Below are 18,444 nucleotides of genomic sequence, written 5' to 3'. Positions count from 1 at the left end.
ACTCGGGCTCTCGAGAAGTTGGTTCGTCCACCCAAACTTGCACAGCTAGTTAGAGACAGATAAAGGCTAGGATTTCTGGCTTCCATCTCACCTCTAACCGCCTGTGTGCTCTTGTGGCTTCAGGACCCTGTTGCCCGGCTCAGATGAGGGGGCGTGCAGTAAAGCTAAGTACTGACCTCAGGCCTCCTAACGGATAACAGTGGCACACCTGCTGCTTCACGCAGCCACAGCCTGACACCAGGGCCTGTGGTGGTGGCCGGGACGTGTGTACTTCCCAAGCCACAAGCGTTCCTCCTTACAGTGGTTGGAATGGCTTCTCTTGTCCAGAGAACGTGACTTGGCTGTCCTGAAACCAGGCTTAGACTAGCCGTTAGTTATTTTTTTAATAGTGACCCCAAGCCTTGCATTAAACTTCTCTCAGCTAAGACGACAGCAGAAGGCATGCAGCCTGAACCCATGGGAACCCCTTTCAGCCCTTGGAAGGTCTTTTCATGGTACATAAAGGTTAGATTCTGTAGGGGAATGCCTCTTCAATGTCTCTCTCTCTCTCTCTCTCCCCTTTCAATCTCGACCAATTCCTCCTACATTCTACATTCTATTTCTTCCCTCACTTCCAGACTGTGTATGAAGGCAGCTCAGACTAAGAAGATTGGTGCCCACCGCTGGCCTCCGTCATCCTGCTGATTTGAGAAGTCTGGAATCCTTCACCTCTGATTGTACTCAGAGCTATAGAGGCAGAAGCGGCAGCTCTGCCCCCTGGTGGACATATGAGGCACAGCGCCCTTCTCCGATTCCAGAAGCCCTGTCACGGTAGAGGCTAGAGGAGGTATTTGCTCTTTGTTCACTCTGATAGAAATAGAAAAATTTGGCAGGAACAAAAAAACAACCCCAGCCTTTTCTCTTTCTAGTTTATTTCTGAGGATCTGGTGCATTCTTTCTCTTGCCTGGACTGTATTTTTCTTCTTGCTATCCAAACCCTGCCCCTATTTTTTCAATCCCTATTTCAAGTTCCACCTGCTTCATCATAACTTCTCTGACTTTTGTCTCCTAGGTATCTTCTGAATGCGGCTGTATACAGACCCAGCGCACTGAGTGCACACTTATATATGATGGCATTAGCGTTGTTTTCTTGAGGGTGGGAGCCATGTTTTGTGTGTCTTTGTGTTCTTAGACTCCGTATTGCCCCGTACAGGGCTGGGGACAGAAACTGCTCCCAATAAGCCCTTGTTGACTAAATGGTAAATTGGTTAATCTCTGCATTCAAAACAAAACAAAACAAAACAAAACCAAAAAACCCAAAACAACGCTAAGCCTTTGCTTCGACAAACCTTCTAGAACTGTTAGTTCTTTGGAGGAATCTAGATAGTGACCTAATCAAATAAAGCCTTGCACAATAAGTAGTTCACCAAGCAATTTCACAAGAGAACACCATCACCACCCAGAGAGGGATGAGAAAGTTTGAAGTGGACTCTCAGAGAGAGGAGAGTGGTGATGTGGAAAGGCCAAAGGACGAAGAATTAGGAGGGAAGGGCCTCTGCTCCTGGGTTCAGAGAGGCAGCACAGGGGCTCTAGGGCCAGGTTTATACCCAGTCTTTACCATCTGCTGTGCAGCCTTAGGCAAGTGTACTCCCCTCTCTGTGTGTCAGTTTCCCATCTGTAAAAATAAGCACCCATCTCCTAGCAATACGATGAGGATAAACTGAGTTGATATTTCCAAAGCTCCTGGCACATAAGCGCTAGTTAACAGTTTGTAAATGAATTTTCCATCTTAAATGTCTTGTAAATGGGATGGGGAATATTATGTGATCTCTTGGTTCCCCTCTGCATTAGCCTTCCAGGACAGCACATGAGCTTTGGGGTCAGGCAGGTCTGGGTTGACTCTTGTCTCTGTTAGCAGTTGTGTGACATTGGGCAGATCACTCGACTTTCTTGGAGCCTCAGTTTTCTCATCTGCGAAAATGAGAATAATTGTGTCTACCTCAAAAGACTGCTGCGTGCATTGCATGCTTGCAATAGAAGGAGCTTAGTAAAGAGAAGCTATGGTTATTATTAGAAATTCTTTTAGACGTTTGTTTATTTTTGAGAGAGAGAGAAACAGTGTGCGAGCAGGGGAGGGGCAGAGAGAGGGGGAGACACAGAATCCAAAGCAGGCTCCGGACTCTGAGCTGTCAGCCCAGAGCCCAACGCGGGGCTCGAACTCACGAGCCGAGAGATCATGACCTGAGCCAAAGTTGGACGCTTAACCGACTGAGCCACCCAGGCACCCCTATAGTTATTATTGATGAGAGGAGCCATACACACACACACACACACACACACACACATATATATATACATATACATATATATATGTATGTGTGTGTGTGTGTGTATGAATAGGGTCTCCAAAATCTCTGAAGTTTCAAGGAAGAGCATATGGAACAGCAGTAGTGACACCAGCTCAATCGTGGAGCTTGGGGTGGGAGGGGAGGCCCTGGGCCTGGGCCATGATTGGCTATCACAGCCTCTGAAGAATCCAGGAATGGTTTGACTTGCACATCAGCTCTAGGAACACTTTGTGCCCGAGGGCTGCGCCGAGGGTGTGGACCCAGTGGGGCTAGGCGCCAGCAGCTGTAGGGCCATCCTGCTCCCCTTCCCAGGAGGGGGGACTTTAATAAGAGAGGGTGTGGGTAGGGTGGGCCTTAGAAACCTATTGTTGTGGAGTGTGTATGTGTGGGAATGGCCCAGAGACATCCTGCCCTGCGACCTGGGCTCCCCGGCCTGGTGTGGCTTCCCTCGTGGCAGAACCTGTCCGCACAGCTCCTCAGAGCTGTCATTCCCAAACCTGTCCAAGGACACTGGGATGGATTGCCAGCAGTTCTCCAAGGGGTGGGGGGGTGGGGGGGAAGGAGGGCTGTGATAGTCTTAAAGCCAGATTAACCTTACTTCCCTTCAGCTGCATGTGTGGAAAAGTACTAAATGGAATATGCAAATGCTGTTTGTATTCCTTTGAGTTCTCTTCCAAGGGGAAGGATGGTTGCAAAATCCAGTAATGATAGGGTGTTGCAATTGCAAACACGCTGGGAATCACTCTTATGGTCCTCACACTTGATGGCTCTTGTCGCCTGTGACCCACGAGGAATTGTGTGATCCCCAACAGCAGGGTCCGCACTAAGTGAGTTGCTATTCTGGAATCCCAGATGCAGTCTGAGACCTGGACAGATCCACCTTAGGGGCTGTTTGGTATCTCGGAGGAATCTGTAAGCCCCATTCCAAACTCACGCTGGGAACAGGGTGGGCCCCAGGGACTGGCATCTAGAGCAGAATGTTTTTTTTTTTTTTTTTACTATCTGTAAAAAAACGGGACTTATGAAGAGTCACGAAGGTGCTGGTATTGGGTGTCTGTGGGGAGGAGGGAATGTGTTTCTCTCCTTTTGCTTGTTTGTTCTCTCTGATTTTTTGTTTTTGTTTTTGTGAGAAGAAAACATGTTTTTTTAAATGTTCCCAGCAGAGCAATATGTTTGTTTTTTAATAGATAATAAATGGGAAGGCTCAAACGCCTCCTGAGTTTTTTCATTTTTATTTTATTGCTTTTCCTCTCTTTCGAAAAGAAATAGATGCTCGTGGCGAAACCTTTAAAAATTCAGACTATCAAAATAAGGAAAGTAAAAAATCACCTGTAGTCTCATCACAGAGATAACAACCGTCATTACTTTTGATCGTACTTTTCCTATACACTCTACTTTTATACCTTGTAGTTTCTATGCTGTGGTTTTTATGAAAATAGGATCACGCTGTAATAATGTTTTGTAATCTGCTTTTTCTATACCATAGATCATGAACATATTTTTCTATGTGATCAAATTAAATAGCTGGTTACATAGGATTCTGGTTATAAACGTCCAGCAATTTAAATAATTCTGCATTGTTGAAATATAACCTTTGGGCTATTTCTTTTTTATTTTTTTTAATGTTTATTTATTTTCGACGGAGAGAGAGAGACAGAGCATGAGTGGGGGAGGGGCAGAGAGAGAGAGGGAGACACAGAATCCGAAGCAGGCTCCAGGCTCCGAGCTGTCAGCACAGCACCCTACGAGGGGCTCGAACCCACGGACCCAGAGATCATGACCTGAGCCGAAGTCGGACGCTTAACCGACAGAGCCCCCCAGGGCGCCCCACCTTTGGGCGATTTCTACATTTTTTTTGCTGTTCTAGACAAGGCTACAAATATCTTTGCAGCTGATTATTTGTACACCTTCAAGGTGATTTCTTTTGGGGTGGGCCAAGAGTGTGCTCCTTCTGGAGGCTTTCGAAATGCAGCTGTGCCGTCAGTACAGGGTCACACGGTTTCTAGCTGTGTAATTGTAAAAATTACTTACCCTTCAGAACTGCTTTTTTTTAAAATTTTTTTTAACGTTTTTATTTATTTTTGAGACAGAGAGAGACAGAGCATGAATGGGGGGGGGGCAGAGAGAGAGGGAGACACAGAATCGGAAGCAGGCTCCAGGCTCCGAGCAGTCAGCACAGAGCCCGATGCGGGGCTCGAACTCGCGGACCGCGAGATCGTGACCTGAGCTGAAGTCGGACGCTTAACGGACTGAGCCACCCAGGCGCCCCCTTTCAGAACTGCTTTAATGTCCTCAACTGCAAAGCTGGAATGATAGCAGCTATCTAGTGAAGGCGGGTTGTAAGGATCGGATGAAAAAGTGTATAAAATGGTGGCTGGCAGGGCACGTGATGATCCCTCCATACACGGAGCCTTCAGTGAACTCGTAGCTTCTGATTCAGGGATTGTCTTTCCTTCCGGGGAAGGAGTTGTCCTGAAATTGGGGTCTGGCTGCCCGGGCAAGTTGGGGGAGAACTCAATCAGGTTTAAATGGTAAATGGTGGAGACGCTGGAGCGGGAAGGGTAGAAGCAGACAGGTAACAGAGAGATGGCTGGTGGTGGGGAGGGTGAGGAGAGGTTAGCAGAGGAGAGAGTGAGCGGTCGCGGAGACTGGGACTCAGTGGGCAGGGGTGAGTTGTTCGCATGGATGTTTGCAGCAGGGACCCTCCAATACAGGGCCGTGGGCCAGTCGCTTTGCAGTGTGTGTGTGTGTGTGTGTGTGCGCGCGCGCGCGTGTGGAGCCTGTGTCCTCTGCTTCTGGCCCCATCAGGCTGCTTTCTGCCTCCCTCCCTGTTGCCTCACTCCATGCCAGTTCCTTCTTTCAGTTCCTTGAATGCTCCACGTTCCTCCCTGTTGCGTGACCTCTGTACATTCTCTTCCGCCTGCCAGGAGCTCCTACTCTTTCCCTGGCTTAGGCATCATCAGCTCTCAAGCTTATAGTTCACTTTCTCAGAGAGGCCTCCCCTGACCATTTGGTATAAACCGGCTCCCCTCCCTCTCGTGACTGTCTCATGGCCCTCTGCACCCACATGGCAACCACATCAAGGTTTGTAGTCGTGTGTGTGACGATTCATCCTTGGTGTCCCCGCTAGGCTGAGAGCCCCCCAAGGGTAGGAACAGAGTCTGTTTTTTGCTCACTATTGTATCTCGATGCCCAGGACATAGTAGGCACTCAGTAAGTACTTATTGAAATGGAAGAAGATGAAGCTAGTTGCTTTGTGACCTATACAATGCTTTTACATCCCTCCTGTGGCTTCAGTCCCATCTTGATTGATGCTGGCTGATTGGCTGAAAGAATAGGAGATTTGGGGGCTGCAAGGGATGCCTTGGCCAGTTCCTCTCCCATCCTTCTTTCTGTTGAGGAAGTGGGCTTCCCTTTCTCAGGCTAGAAGCTTTAAATCAGTGCTTCTTAAACCTTAATGTTTGTATATGTAATTTTTATAATTTTTTTAAATGTTTATTTTTGAGAGAGCGAGAGAGAGAAGGACAGAGCGCGAGTGGGGAGGGGCAGAGAGAGAGGGAGACACAGAATCCGAAGCACGTTTCAGGCTCTGAGCCATCAGCACAGAGCCCAATACGGGGCTCAAACTCACCAACCATAAGATCATGACCTGAGCTGAAATCAGATGCTTAACTGACTGAGCCACCCAGGCGCCCCTACCCAGGGATCTTCTTAACATGTGAATTTTGATCACAGGTGTCTAGGATCCTCCCTAGGGTCAGGTCCAAGATACTGAATCTCTAACAATCTCCCATGTCAGGCCCCAATTGTTGAACAGCAAGGCTTTCTATTCCCCTTGCTGGCTGTGATACCCACGCTGAAGATTGAATCGCTGCGCCCTCTGTCGGCTACCGGAGGGCATGGCAATCCTTGATAGATAAAGTAGATAAAGCGCGCATACATGGATTTCATAAGGCACACCAAATTCTTGGGGGGACAAGATCTTCTGCTGAAAGTGGATGGATTCACAGATTCTGAAAGCGTTAGGAAATTTACTCTTAAGAATTCACTCTGTACAGGATCCTGCCATGCTGAGGCAAAAGGAATTCTCTGAATTGAAGAATGTTAGGGCTGGAGAGACCCTTACACTCAGCTAGTGAGCGATTTTCTTCTTTTGCCACTGTTTGCTTTTCCCACTTTTTCTTTCTTTTTTTTTTTTTTTTAAATAGCAGAGGACTGGGGCACCTGGGTGGCGCAGTCGGTTAAGCCTCCGACTTCAGCCAGGTCACGATCTCGCGGTCTGTGAGTTCGAGCCCCGCATCGGGCTCTGGGCTGATGGCTCAGAGCCTGGAGCCTGCTTCCGATTCTGTGTCTCCCTCTCTCTCTGCGCCTCCCCCATTCATGCTCTGTCTCTCTCTGTCCCAAAAATAAATAAACGTTGAAAAAAAATTAAAAAAAAAATAAATAGCAGAGGACTTTCTTCAGAATCAGGGCTGCATAATGACTTTGATGGGCCCTAGACTCTTTGGCCTTTGTGGGCTCCTTCCTCTATAAAAATTAATTGAAAATTATATTTTATGACTGCATTGGTATGAAGACAAATAGGTTAACATATATAACATAGTGTCATTTTTTAATATAAAAGTTAATTTTTTCTCCTGAGTTTTAAGGGAAATAAAATCATGTCTATGGATTTGTGAAAATATTGTGGGCCCTAGGCACCATGCCTTCTGTATCAGCCCTGTTCTCCACACAGCGCCCAGGTTATATATCTCTCTACACGCGCCCAAGGCTGTAGAAGATGCCTCGAGGGTCGTAATGCTTTTTAAGCAGGTGACCAGATTGGACACGTTAAAGGACTTAGACATACAAGCTGAGTGTTTACTATGTGCCAAGTGCTCGAAACATATGTAAGTTTCAGAACAGCCTGGTTGCGTAGGAGAAGGTGACGAAATTTTCCTCACGTCACAGTCTAGTAGGTGGCAGATCTGAACTCCGGGTCTGTCTGATCCCTCCAAAGGCCGTGCTTTCGATGGGACAAGGTATATACATCGAGATGTCTGCCTGGGTGTCTGTTCCTAAACGTATGTTACAGTAGCGGGGGCACTAAGGGGCAAGATGTCAGGGAGGGCTGGAGGGTCTTTGGGAAGATGGAGACTTGAGGCTGGCTTTGGGGAAACCATAGCAGAGATGAAGTGGCAGGAAAAGGCACCTGAGGCCACAGCGGTGTAGACGTGGGGTCCCCTGGTTCGGGGACCATGAAGAGATTTCCCAAGCAGGAGGGAACTCAAGAAGTAGAGGGTGATGAGGCAGAGTGTGGCTACCGAGCCTGCGGAAATTGGGCTCAATCTAACGTTCGGTGGGAGGTTTGCACCCTTGCAGGGTGCATCCTTGCACCCTAAAATCTAGTCCTAAATCATCAACAGTGTAGCAAAGCTTTATCTGCCGTCCCCGACTCAGTTTCTTATCCAACAAGTAGGCGTTCTGAAGTTTGCCCTACACTCTTCAGAGATGTCAGGAAGTTCAAAAGACTGTCAGCTCCGTAAGGGTGGGGAGCCTGTGTCTGATCAGGCTGTATTCCCAGGGCCTGGGCGCTCAGCACACCTTTGAGGAAGGAGTGGACATCATATTCTACAAATCCCTTTAAAAGCAGCGAGTAGGAAGTAGCTGCTTCAGGAGAAAGGGCTCCAGGCCAGAAGAGGGCGCCGTTCAGCAAACAAGTTTTAGTGTAAGGAAACCCCAGGCTCTTTCTGCAGGGTTGGGGGATTGAGCATTTGCATCTCTGGGCTTTGCTTTCCACTCTGGGACTTAGGTGATCAAATCATTCTAAATTCTTATGTTAACTCTTGTTTTCTAACTAGGAAAAGTGGCCAAAATGTAGTTTATTTCCTCTATTTCACATTCTCTTAATGCTTTAGGCACTTAATACAGATGTAATTATTTGGGGGGAGAACAGACCTTAAAACAGCAACCAGTTTATTGTGTCTCATGATTTTGTGAGTTAGGAATTAAGACAGGCATTGGCCAGGACATTCTTCTGCTCAGTATGGCAAAGACTGATGTCCTCTGTGGTATTCAACTGGGAGATGGGCTGGTCTGGAGTGTCTAAGATGGCTTCACTCACATGACACAGATGTAATTTTACATTTTGTGTGGTTATTTGACTAATGTCTGTCTCCCCCACTAGTCCAGAAGCTACTACCAAGGGGCTGGAGCTGTGTCTGTCTATCATTTTATCGCTAGTGGCTGGCACAGTGCCTGGCCAATTGAGACTTAGTAAATATTTGTTAAATATTTGTTGGATCGATGATGTAATTTTTATAAAGAGTGTCAGGATCCTCAGAAAACAGGCATTGGTGGGAGTTAATGATGACGATAATAGCTCAGTAAGGGGGCGCCTGGGTGGCTCAGTCGGTTAAGCGTCCGACTTCGGCTCAGGTCGTGATCTCACGGTCCGTGAGTTCGAGCCCCTCGTCGGCCTCTGTGCTGACGGCTCAGAGCCTGGAGCCTGTTTCAGATTCTGTGTCTCCCTCTCTCTCTGACCCTCCCCCGTTCATGCTCTGTCTCTCCCTGTCTCAAAAATAAATAAATAAATAAAAACGTTAAAAAAAAAAAATAGCTCAGTAAGTACCAAGACTAAGCCAAGCTAAGTAGCTCTATAGCCTGGCGGGTTGGCATGATTTACTCCCATTTTACAGATGAGGAGCTGAGGTTGCCCTGACACAGCTGCAAAGGGTGACACACGAGAGGCACCTTTTATGTCACAAACCAGAGAATCTGGGGGTAAACTCAGGAGCCCCGGAGGCCAAGCAAGTTATTAAACTGAGTTATTTGGGAGATAAAAACCTGATGAAATGACAAAAGGCTACAGGTGTGTCTTCAAATTAGTCACCAACAATGTTCCAGATTCCTGCTTCTGTAGTTATCCAAATAATAAAAGCAAAGTCACCCCCAAGTGATGATTTGAAAATCCACTTGGATGTCTATTGCCATATTCACTTAAACTGTTCCTCAAAAATCCACCTAAGTGTTTCTTCTTCCTGGTTTTATTTATTTTTGATGTTAATCCACAGCTGGACGGTTCCATCAACATGGTGTATTGCTTCTTTAGTTTTATCAAACAACAGGCTGGCTTTTATTTTTTTTTTTATTTAAAAAAAATTTTTTAACGTTTTTATTTATTTTTGGGACAGAGAGAGACAGAGCATGAATGGGGGAGGGGGAGAGAGAGAGGGAGACACAGAATCGGAAACAGGCTCCAGGCTCCGAGCCATCAGCCCAGAGCCTGACGCGGGGCTCGAACTCACGGACCGCGAGATGGTGACCTGGCTGAAGTCGGACGCTTAACCGACTGCGCCACCCAGGCACCCCAGGCTGGATTTTAGTCATGAGTGTGGCATCTCAGAGCCAACAGTGGGCTGGCGAGAGTGTCCTTGATTGAAGTCATCAGAGGGATCAGAGCATTAATGGATTATCTGATGCCTCGGCTTCCTATGGGCTCTGTCCTGCCTGAAAGGCTCTTCTAGATCTTGTTACTGTGATGGGGAAATACCCCAGGGTGCCAGGAAATCCTTGCCCAGGCAGGGAGCTGACTTCCCGGTTAGTATCCCAGGGATGCTAAGCCCAGCCCCTGCAGCCAATCAGCAGCGGAGCTGCCTCAAACTGACAAGCAAAACGGAGCCCAACAAAAGCAGCTGGAACTTGAACAAACAGATTTGGGTGAGGCTCGGAGGGGAGTCAGGCCTGGCGTCATCCAGGCTCTGGGCCAGGCTGTTGTCATGGTGATAGCCAGCCAGTTTACCAGCCGGCAGCTGAGCCAGTTTTTTGAGGGGGAAGCCTAAGGAGGGGGGCTGGGGTGCCCAAGGGGGCTGTGCTTCTCCAAGTAATGGAAACCCACAGAGAAGGCACGGCCACTTCCAGAGAGTAGTGCCTTGTCACAGGAGCTGGTGGGCGGCCTGGGGAACAGTGGGCTCAGAGAGGCTGGCCAGCCCGGGAGGGAGGGAAGTGGCCACTGAGCGAGCAAAGAGGCCTCTGGAAAGGCTGAAAGGCTGGAAGGCTTTCAGGGCAGAGAGGATTTGCAGCTGTGTTAGCTTTCTTGGCAAAACATGAATTGAAGTAGATCACAGAGTTCTTTAAAACAACAAAACAAAACAAAACAAAACAACAACAACAACACACAGAGGCCAGTGGATGAGAGGGAGTCTTTGGGAATCTCAGAAGTAGAACATGAAAATGTCTTATGCCCCTCTCCAGGAGCCCTTTTTCTTTTTCTTTTCTTTTCTTTTTTCTTTTCTTTTCTTTTTTCTTTTCTTTTCTTTTCTTTTCTTTTCTTTTTTCTTTTCTTTTCTTTTCTTTTCTTTTTTCTTTTCTTTTCTCTTCTCTTCTTTTCTTTTCTTTCCCTTTCTTTTTTTTTCTTTTCCTTTTCTTCTCTTTTTCTTCTTTTCTTTTTTCTTTTCTCTTCTGTTCTTTTCCTTTCTTTTCTTTTCTTTTCCTTTTCTTCTCTTTTTCTTTTCTTTTCTTCTCTTTTCTCTTTTCTCTTCTCTTTTTCCTTCCCTTCCCTTCCCTTCTCTTCCCTTCCCCCCCTTCTCTCCCCTCCTTTCCCCTCCCTTCCCTTCCCCTCCCCTCCTCCCTTCTCTCCTCCTCTCCTCTCCCCTCTTCTCCCCTCTTTTCTTTTTGCTGATGTCCACAAGTCAAGTAATTTCTTGGAGGCCCAAGAGGAACAAACAGCATTCAGCATAAAACCAAATGTTAGAAAACATGTGCTTTGCAGGGCAGGGCCTACCAGGTGTTTGTGTCCACGAGGGTAGGTTACTTTCGGGTGAGGAATAGACACCCTCCTGCCCTCAGAGCATTGCAGATGTGGCTGATGTGTCACACTTGGGTCATTAGGTGGCAGAAAGAGAGGCTTGTCTCACTCAGTGTTCTGGCCCATGAATGTCTGGATATTAATAGTCTGACACTTGACACACACAAAAAATAGACACTGGCTGATGTGCAATATTAGCAAAACAAATACAGTGGGGGAAGGAATCCCAGTACGTCCTCCAGAAATCTTGCCGCAAAAGTGTCTCCCGCACCAGAGGACAGACGCTGTATGAATCCTCTTGCACGCGGTTCCCAGAGCAGTCACGCTTATAGAGACACAAAGTAGCAAGGTGGTTTCAGGGGCTGGAGAAGGGGAGGAGGGTGTTAGCGTTTAATGGGTATGGAGTTTCAGTTTTGGGAAAATGAAAAGAGCTCTGGAGATGGACGGTGGCGATGGCCGCACAGCCATGGGAACGTGCTTAATGCTGCTGGACTGTGCACCTGAAAATGATTAAAACGGTGAATTCTGTGTTACGCGTATTTTACCGCAGTTTTAAGAAAAGTGTCAATTAAAGACTGTCTTCTTGTAGCGGGAGATGGTGGCATTTGAAGGCTGACTCACCTCTCTGAGCCTCAGCGGTGTCCTCATAAAGAGGACTTATGTCTTCCTGTAGCCCTTAAGGAAGAATGGATGTGAAAGCACTTGGTGAACTGAAATGCACCACAAGAACGTGAAATATGGTTAAGATATTATTTCAAAACTCATTGTTAAGGCACCCAAGTGTCGGGGGGAAAAGTTGAAGCTGAAATGGGGGAACTTTGGAGGAAACTAAGGAAAGTATTATATTTGGCCATCAGAGGAACTGGAAAACGCCCCAATGCCTTAGGAGAGCAGGAGAGAATTTGGGGCTCCTTCTCAGGGGCCAGAAGGTAGGACCGACTTGGGCTATCCCAGCGATTTAAAAAATACTTCTCCCTTTTGCTTCGCCTAAATTGAGAAACAAGTTAAGCCCACCCATCAAGAGGAAATGAAAGGCAACAATGTCAAAACATCACCTCTCGAATTTCATGAAGGGAAATGGTACCGTTACGACACGATGCTGGGTCAAAGTTTATGAGACCTGGACCCCAAATGTGCTGGGGGGACTCAAGTCACCATGGGTCTCCTTTACTGTTATGTTCATGAAAAGCAGCTTAGAGTAATTAAGTCCAAGCAACTTTTTTTTCCGCTTAAAGAAAACGTCATTCACCACCACCGCCACCACCTGTTAGGTTAGCATAGATCAGTGTGTGCCAAGCACTAAATTAAACGAGGTACACACCTTACCTTTTCATTTCTTATAGCAACCGTGCAAGGTAAATCTTTTTCGTGGATAACATGAGAGTCACGGGCAGCAGTTTGTTCTTTCTGGTTGTTTCCGCCTCCATAAAATGAGAACCGCATCACAGCCAGAGCAGTTTAGCATCTTGTTCCTGGTCGGTCACTCAGTTGGTAAGTGGTAACGTCAGGATTTGAACTCATGCCTGACTCCAGAGCACCACACTACGCTGGAGAAGACCCTGTGGCCGAGAAGCTTGTGAGACAAAACTGGAGTATTTTGCTCCGGGAGCAATTAGAACGAGCAATTGGTAAATTGCTTTGTCGTGGCATTCCATGATGTCACGTTGGCCCACCAGGGGGAAGAGCAGCGAGTCTCACGGGCGTGTGTCCGCAGGGATTTGGCTGCAAGGTTGCACGAAACCGCCATGCACGGAGTATGAAAAACGCCTGGCTGTGTTATGTATGCACGCATGTACGTCCTGTGTCTTGTGTGTTTTGTTCTCCTTGTTGTATGTTACAGGTGTTATGGATGCGTTGTGCGTGTTATGTGTGCATTCCGTGTATGTGAGTGGGTTGTGTAAGTGACGGAGGCTTGCCTGGTGACTGATGTCTTCAACATTGCAGACCACACGCTCCAACAGCCCACACTTACTCGGTGCCCACAGCGAGCCGGCCACTCGTCCTAGTGCTTCCCACTAGGGAAGCACTTCCTTCATCTTCGCAACAGTCCTGGGCAGTAGCTACTAAGAGTAGCCTCACTTTATGAATGAGGAAGGGGAGGCACAGAAGGATCAATCAACTTGCTCTAGACCACCCAGATAGTAAGAAGAGGGTCTGGGATTGGAAACCGGGGAGGCTGGCCTCAAATCCTCTGGTCTTTTTTTTTTTTTTCTTTTTTTTTTAATGTTTATTTTTGAGAGAGACAGAGACCGAGTGTGAGCGGGGCAGGGGCAGAGAGAAAGGGAGACAGAATCCGGAGTAGGCTCCAGGCTCTGAGCAGGCTGTCAGCACAGAGCCCGGTGCGGGGCTCGAACTCACAAACCGTGAGATCGTGACCTGAGCCGAAGTTGGACGCTTAACCAACTGAGCCACCCAGACGCCCCCCTTTTTTTTTTTCCTTTTCTTAATCGGTGCTCCCAGATCACCATGTGAAAGATGATAGAATTGTCCTCGTCCTTCTGTGGGTGAAGAGCCTGTGAACCATGTGACAATCAGCACCTTCCAATTAAACATTAGCCACGGTGAGACAGGTGGCCATTGCTGACCTTACAGTGCATGTGTGATTTCTTTTGTAAAATATTTTATTTTTAAGTAATCTCCGCACTTAACGTGAGGCTCGAACTCACAACCCCGAGATCAAGAGTCTCATGCTCTACCAACTGAGCCAGCCAGGCTCAATTTAATGATGTGTGATTTCTATCAATTTAATGATGATTAAGAGTTGAAAGGATTGTTGTCAAAATCTTACATTTCACACTTGTGAAATCTGTAGAGACAAAATAGTTTCATTGATTTTTTTTCCTCTAAAACTGGGGACCACTTAGAGAGGCCCCATATCTATGGATCAGATGTTCTCTGGCTCATAAGGACAGACTGATTTACTTGAGGTAGGATGACATTTCCTCTCTTGTCTTTCTCCAGTTGGCCTTCCTGAGGCCTGGCGCTTTGGAGTGGAGGACAAAACGAAAAAGTCTCTGGCGATGCCACTGAAGGTGGAGGAGGAGACTGAGCCCGTTACCGTAGCAACACAGGCCAATGGTTCTCCGTCCGTCCTCCGTCTGTCCATCCATCCACCCACAAATGAGTTTTGTCCATGACAAAAACTCAGACGTGAACGAAAGAAAGTAGGTGCTTTTGCGGAGCATCTGTTTCAGTGCAGAAAAGGCATCAAACAACTAAATAAACATAAACACAATAGAAGTCCAGACAGAGATAAGGGCTTGGAGGAAAGTAAAGCAGGGAAAGCGGGGAGAGAGTAAGGCATATTTTGCCTAGTGTGGCCACAGGGGCTTATCTGAGTCTCTGCAGAGTGGTTAATCTAATTGCATTAGACTCAAAGCTCCCAAGTCTAGACCCCACTCTCAGTGGACTTCTTTCTTCTCGTTCCCCTTCTCCCACAGGATCTGACGGTAGCCAATGACCCCAAACCCTCAGCTGCAGAGTGGAGGTAGGTGAGGGTCATTTAAGCAGGGGATGAGGAGAAGGTGAAGCTAGACCCCGGGGAAGGGAGCAGAGGGTTCAAGGGCTTGGACGCTCATGGGATGAAGGGTCAGTGGTTGTTCATTGATTACCTACTCGATATCCATTCCTCTTCTCCCCACTTCCTACCAGCACTCATATTTGCTTTCTGGGTTTGGGTGGGATGTCAGGGGGGTCCTGAATGTCCTAACAATCAGCACGATCTCAATCCTGTTACCTCAGTGATCGGTTCGTATTGTGAAGTGTGGAGTGTGGCACTTAGGGTCTTCTTTTATTCTTTTTCATTAAAAATTTTTTTCTTATTACATTTATTTATTTATTTTTGATAGAGGGAGACAGAGCACAAGTGGGGGAGGGGCAGAGAGAGAAGGAGACACAGAACCCGAAGCAGGCTCCAGGCTCCGAGCTGTCAGCACCGAGCCCGACGTGGGGCTCGAACTCACAAACCGCGAGGTCATGACCTGAGCCGAAGTTGGACGCTCAACCGACTGAGTTGAGAAGACTTGGGTCTTCTGGTGGATATAATGGTGAAGTTCTCTCTCCTCCTGGTAAAGGCACAGATACAAGTAGCCCTGGGTCCATCTTGGGACCTCGATGGAAGCCATCCCGAGGGCAAAGCCAACCCATGGAAGAGGGCAGAGCACAGACAAGTGGAGCCAGACGCCCAGTTGTTCTTGAAACACGCAGCGCTGGAGTTTTCCCCTTGTGAACCAATTCATTCATTCACAACGTTCTGAGCGCTTGTTAGGTGCTAGACGCCGTTCTCCGTACTTGGGAAACATTCAACGCCTGATGTATGATGAGTTGCTATAAAGGCCTGAACCCCTTGCCTCAACTCAGGACAACTCTGGAAGGTCACGCGAGCCCTGGAACGCTCCGTGGGATTGATGGAGGCCTCTGCTGGGTTTCCATCTCGGCTCCACTTCTCCCTCTGCCCAATCCTGCCCAATCCTTTCTTTCCTCCCTTTCTGTGCGCGTCGATCCAGGCAGCACACGGTGCACGCTGGTCTCAGGGTTTCTTCTCAGGAACCCAACCGATGACTCTGAATGTGAGCTGTTACCATCATCGTCGTCGTCCTCCCCATCCAGAAGCCTCCTGAGTGATAGAGCAAAGAAGAGAAAAGTGTGTAAAGGGGAGAGGTTTTCCTACTAACTGGGCAAGGGTGGCCCCGTGGGGCAGCGCAGAATGGCTAGAACGAAGACCCCACACCTTTTGCGGAGCTGAAGGTTTGTTCACTGGAGCGGGGGCGGGGGGGTCCTTCTCAAATCCTCGTCTCCAGTCACTTCTGTGTGGATTGGAATTGGTGGCTTGAGCCTCAAGTAGAGCTCTGCGTATGAGCTTGACCTGCCAACAGTAAGATTTGTCTTTCTTAATCGACTGTCCCACCCTCTCCCCTCCAATATTAACGGTGTAGTGCAGGGTTACACTTTTACCTTGTTATTCAATTTCCTGCCACGGCTATTCTGGGAATTTGGCAAGCACTTTTCACATATAAAAGCTCAGCTTTTAGTGCTGTGATGGGTGGACCAGTTGGAAACGGACGGAGGCTCCTGGTTTTATAGTCGCACGGGGGCAGGAGTTTGCTTTCTTGAATCCGGAGAGGTATCGGGACACTGGTTATTCGCAGGCTGAATCTGGCCAATGAAAACCAGGGTTTAGCACCTACCCTGTTCATAGCTTTGCTGGAGGGGGCAGCTTGTTTCTGTCCTCTGGCTTTTAATTTTTTTTTAATTTTTATTTAGAAAAAATTTTTTTAAATGTTTATTTTTGAGAGAGACAGAGCATGAGTGGGGGAGGGGCAGAGAGAGAGAGAGAGAGAGAGAGACAGAATCCAAAATAGGCTCCAGTCTCTGAGCTGTCAGCACAGAGCCTGACACAAGGCTCGAACTCATGAACTGTAAGATCATGACCTGAGCTGAAGTCGGATGCTCAACCGACTGAGCCATCCAGATGCCCCTGTCCTCTGGCTTTTTAAGCACAGTGATCATGACGCAGGAAAGCAAACTGGCTGAGCTGTCTCTAAAATGCTGATGGATTCAGTTGAACCCCACGACATCATTCAAGCACTGGGCAAGCACTGTGTGCATATGTGTGTGTGGGGGGGGGTAGGGGGGGCAGGTCCCTACCATCTGTAGGGGAGACAGACTATGTTCCCAAACAACACGTCACCCAGCACAATGGACTTAGAGCCAGTCAGACCAGTGCTCAAAACCTGAGCTGAGTCCTAGTTCCGTTACTAAAGGATGTGGTTTTATATTTGGGGTGACACAAAGCTCTTTAGACCGATGGGTAGGAGATGGTAATTCTGGAAAAGGGAACTGTCTTGTGTTTGCCGTGTTATTTATGAATATTCAGTTTTGCTATAGAAAATGAGAGACATTAAGTATAGAAGCAAGTAGCTTAGGAGATTTTTTAGACACAGAAAGAATAAATAGAACGTATATGGGTGGAATATAGATCAAATGAAAATGTTGCTTACAGACAAGGAATGAGAATACCAAGTAAATCTTAAGGATTTATGAGGCACGGATCATGTCTTCTCCAGGTTGAAGCAATGTCACTCCTGTGTTGGTCACTCACTGGTGACACTCCAGGAAACAGAGAAAACCCACAGCTGCTCAGCAGATGCACTCGGGCGCTGCAGTGTGAACAGGTATACTTGTCCTTGGTCTTCCCCAGTAGAGGCCGTTTGTGTGCTCACTTCGGGCACTGCCTCCAGCTATCGCCCTTGGCCTGCCCTTGGGTCTGACCCCCGTAGCCACACCAGCAGGAGAGAAGGCTGTTGTGGCAGAGAGGACAAGATACATGAATGCTTGTAACCCCGGACTCAGGCAGGGTGATCCTTCCACCTAAATGTGATCACCTGTCCTGTCTCTTTACCTTCCTCCTGTCCACTGTGTGTTTTAAATTGATTAATAAATGGTGTGATTCAGGGTGCCTGGGTGGCTCAGCTGGTTGAGCCTCTGACTCTGGAATTCCACTCAGGTCACGATCTCGGGGTCATGGGATCGAGCCCCGTGTCGGACTCCACACCGAACGTGGAACCTGCTTAAGATTCTCTCACTGCCCCTCCCCCTGCTCTCTCTCTCTCTCTCTGTCCAAAAAGAGTAAAAATAAAATAAATAAATGGCTTAATTTGGGCTGTGAGCCTTTCTGTTCTGTGACCTCTGGTATAGGTCGCCTGGGCATATAGTTCGAAGCCACTGTTGCCTCAAGGTAACTTCTCAAGTGACAGGGGAGTCGTAGCTCAGGCTTTCTGGAAGCAAAGCCCAAGACATAAATTCTCGTGCAGGTGATTTATGAGGGCGTTCTGTCTGGAGAAAAAGTCTGTGAGGAAGTGAGAAAAACGGGATGGGAGGAGGGAAGAGACCACACAAAGATGGGGTTCACCTGAAGTATAACCTCGGCCTGGTCCCATGGACAGCTGTGCAGCGTGGAGGCAAGAGGGCGGCCTCCTGTACCTCGCGGCAGGGAATGGCCACACCGGCCTAGGAAAGGGGGTCTGGGTGGGGCACCGGCAGCATCTGCTACAGGTGAGGGGTCTGAACTCCCCTCCCAGGTGGGTTACCGTGGCAAGGGAGGGAAGAGAGAACTTAGTAGGCTGGGAACGTAGTGGGGGGAAGGACTGAAAGGCATGGTGTGGTATGACGTGGAGGGGTCTGAAAGTCAGAGCAAGAAGTTAACACCCGATTCCATGGGTGGGAAGCCATAGGGAGCCATGGTGTGTTCTTGAGCGTAAGTGTCATTTGGAGCAATGTTTAGGAAGAGAGCCGTATGACAGTGGCATGTGTTGGGAGGAAGCTGCTGGCCAG

At 47.9% G+C, this 18,444-nt stretch overlaps 1 long non-coding RNA gene and 2 other non-coding genes across 3 annotated transcripts; 2 read left to right on the top strand and 1 right to left on the bottom strand.

Annotated features, from left to right (window-relative positions):
* Positions 1–669: 669 nt before the first annotated feature.
* LOC124512350 (uncharacterized) lies at positions 670–14,599 on the top strand. Its single transcript, XR_006962105.1, has 3 exons — positions 670–826; positions 14,074–14,276; positions 14,553–14,599. It is a non-coding gene; the product is annotated as an uncharacterized LOC124512350 (long non-coding RNA).
* LOC124512713 (small nucleolar RNA SNORA17) lies at positions 11,143–11,267 on the top strand. The gene has a single exon (XR_006962228.1). It is a non-coding gene; the product is annotated as a small nucleolar RNA SNORA17 (small nucleolar RNA).
* TRNAK-CUU (transfer RNA lysine (anticodon CUU)) lies at positions 13,754–13,826 on the bottom strand. The gene has a single exon. It is a non-coding gene; the product is annotated as a tRNA-Lys (tRNA).
* Positions 14,600–18,444: the final 3,845 nt, after the last annotated feature.

The sequence above is a fragment of the Lynx rufus genome, unplaced genomic scaffold (assembly GCF_022079265.1).
Source record: "Lynx rufus isolate CCGP_SWC_20201006 ecotype Redwood Valley unplaced genomic scaffold, mLynRuf1.p SCAF_17, whole genome shotgun sequence".
In the NCBI taxonomy this organism is placed as follows: Eukaryota; Metazoa; Chordata; class Mammalia; order Carnivora; family Felidae; genus Lynx; species Lynx rufus.
This window is presented reverse-complemented; position numbering and strand designations above follow the sequence as displayed.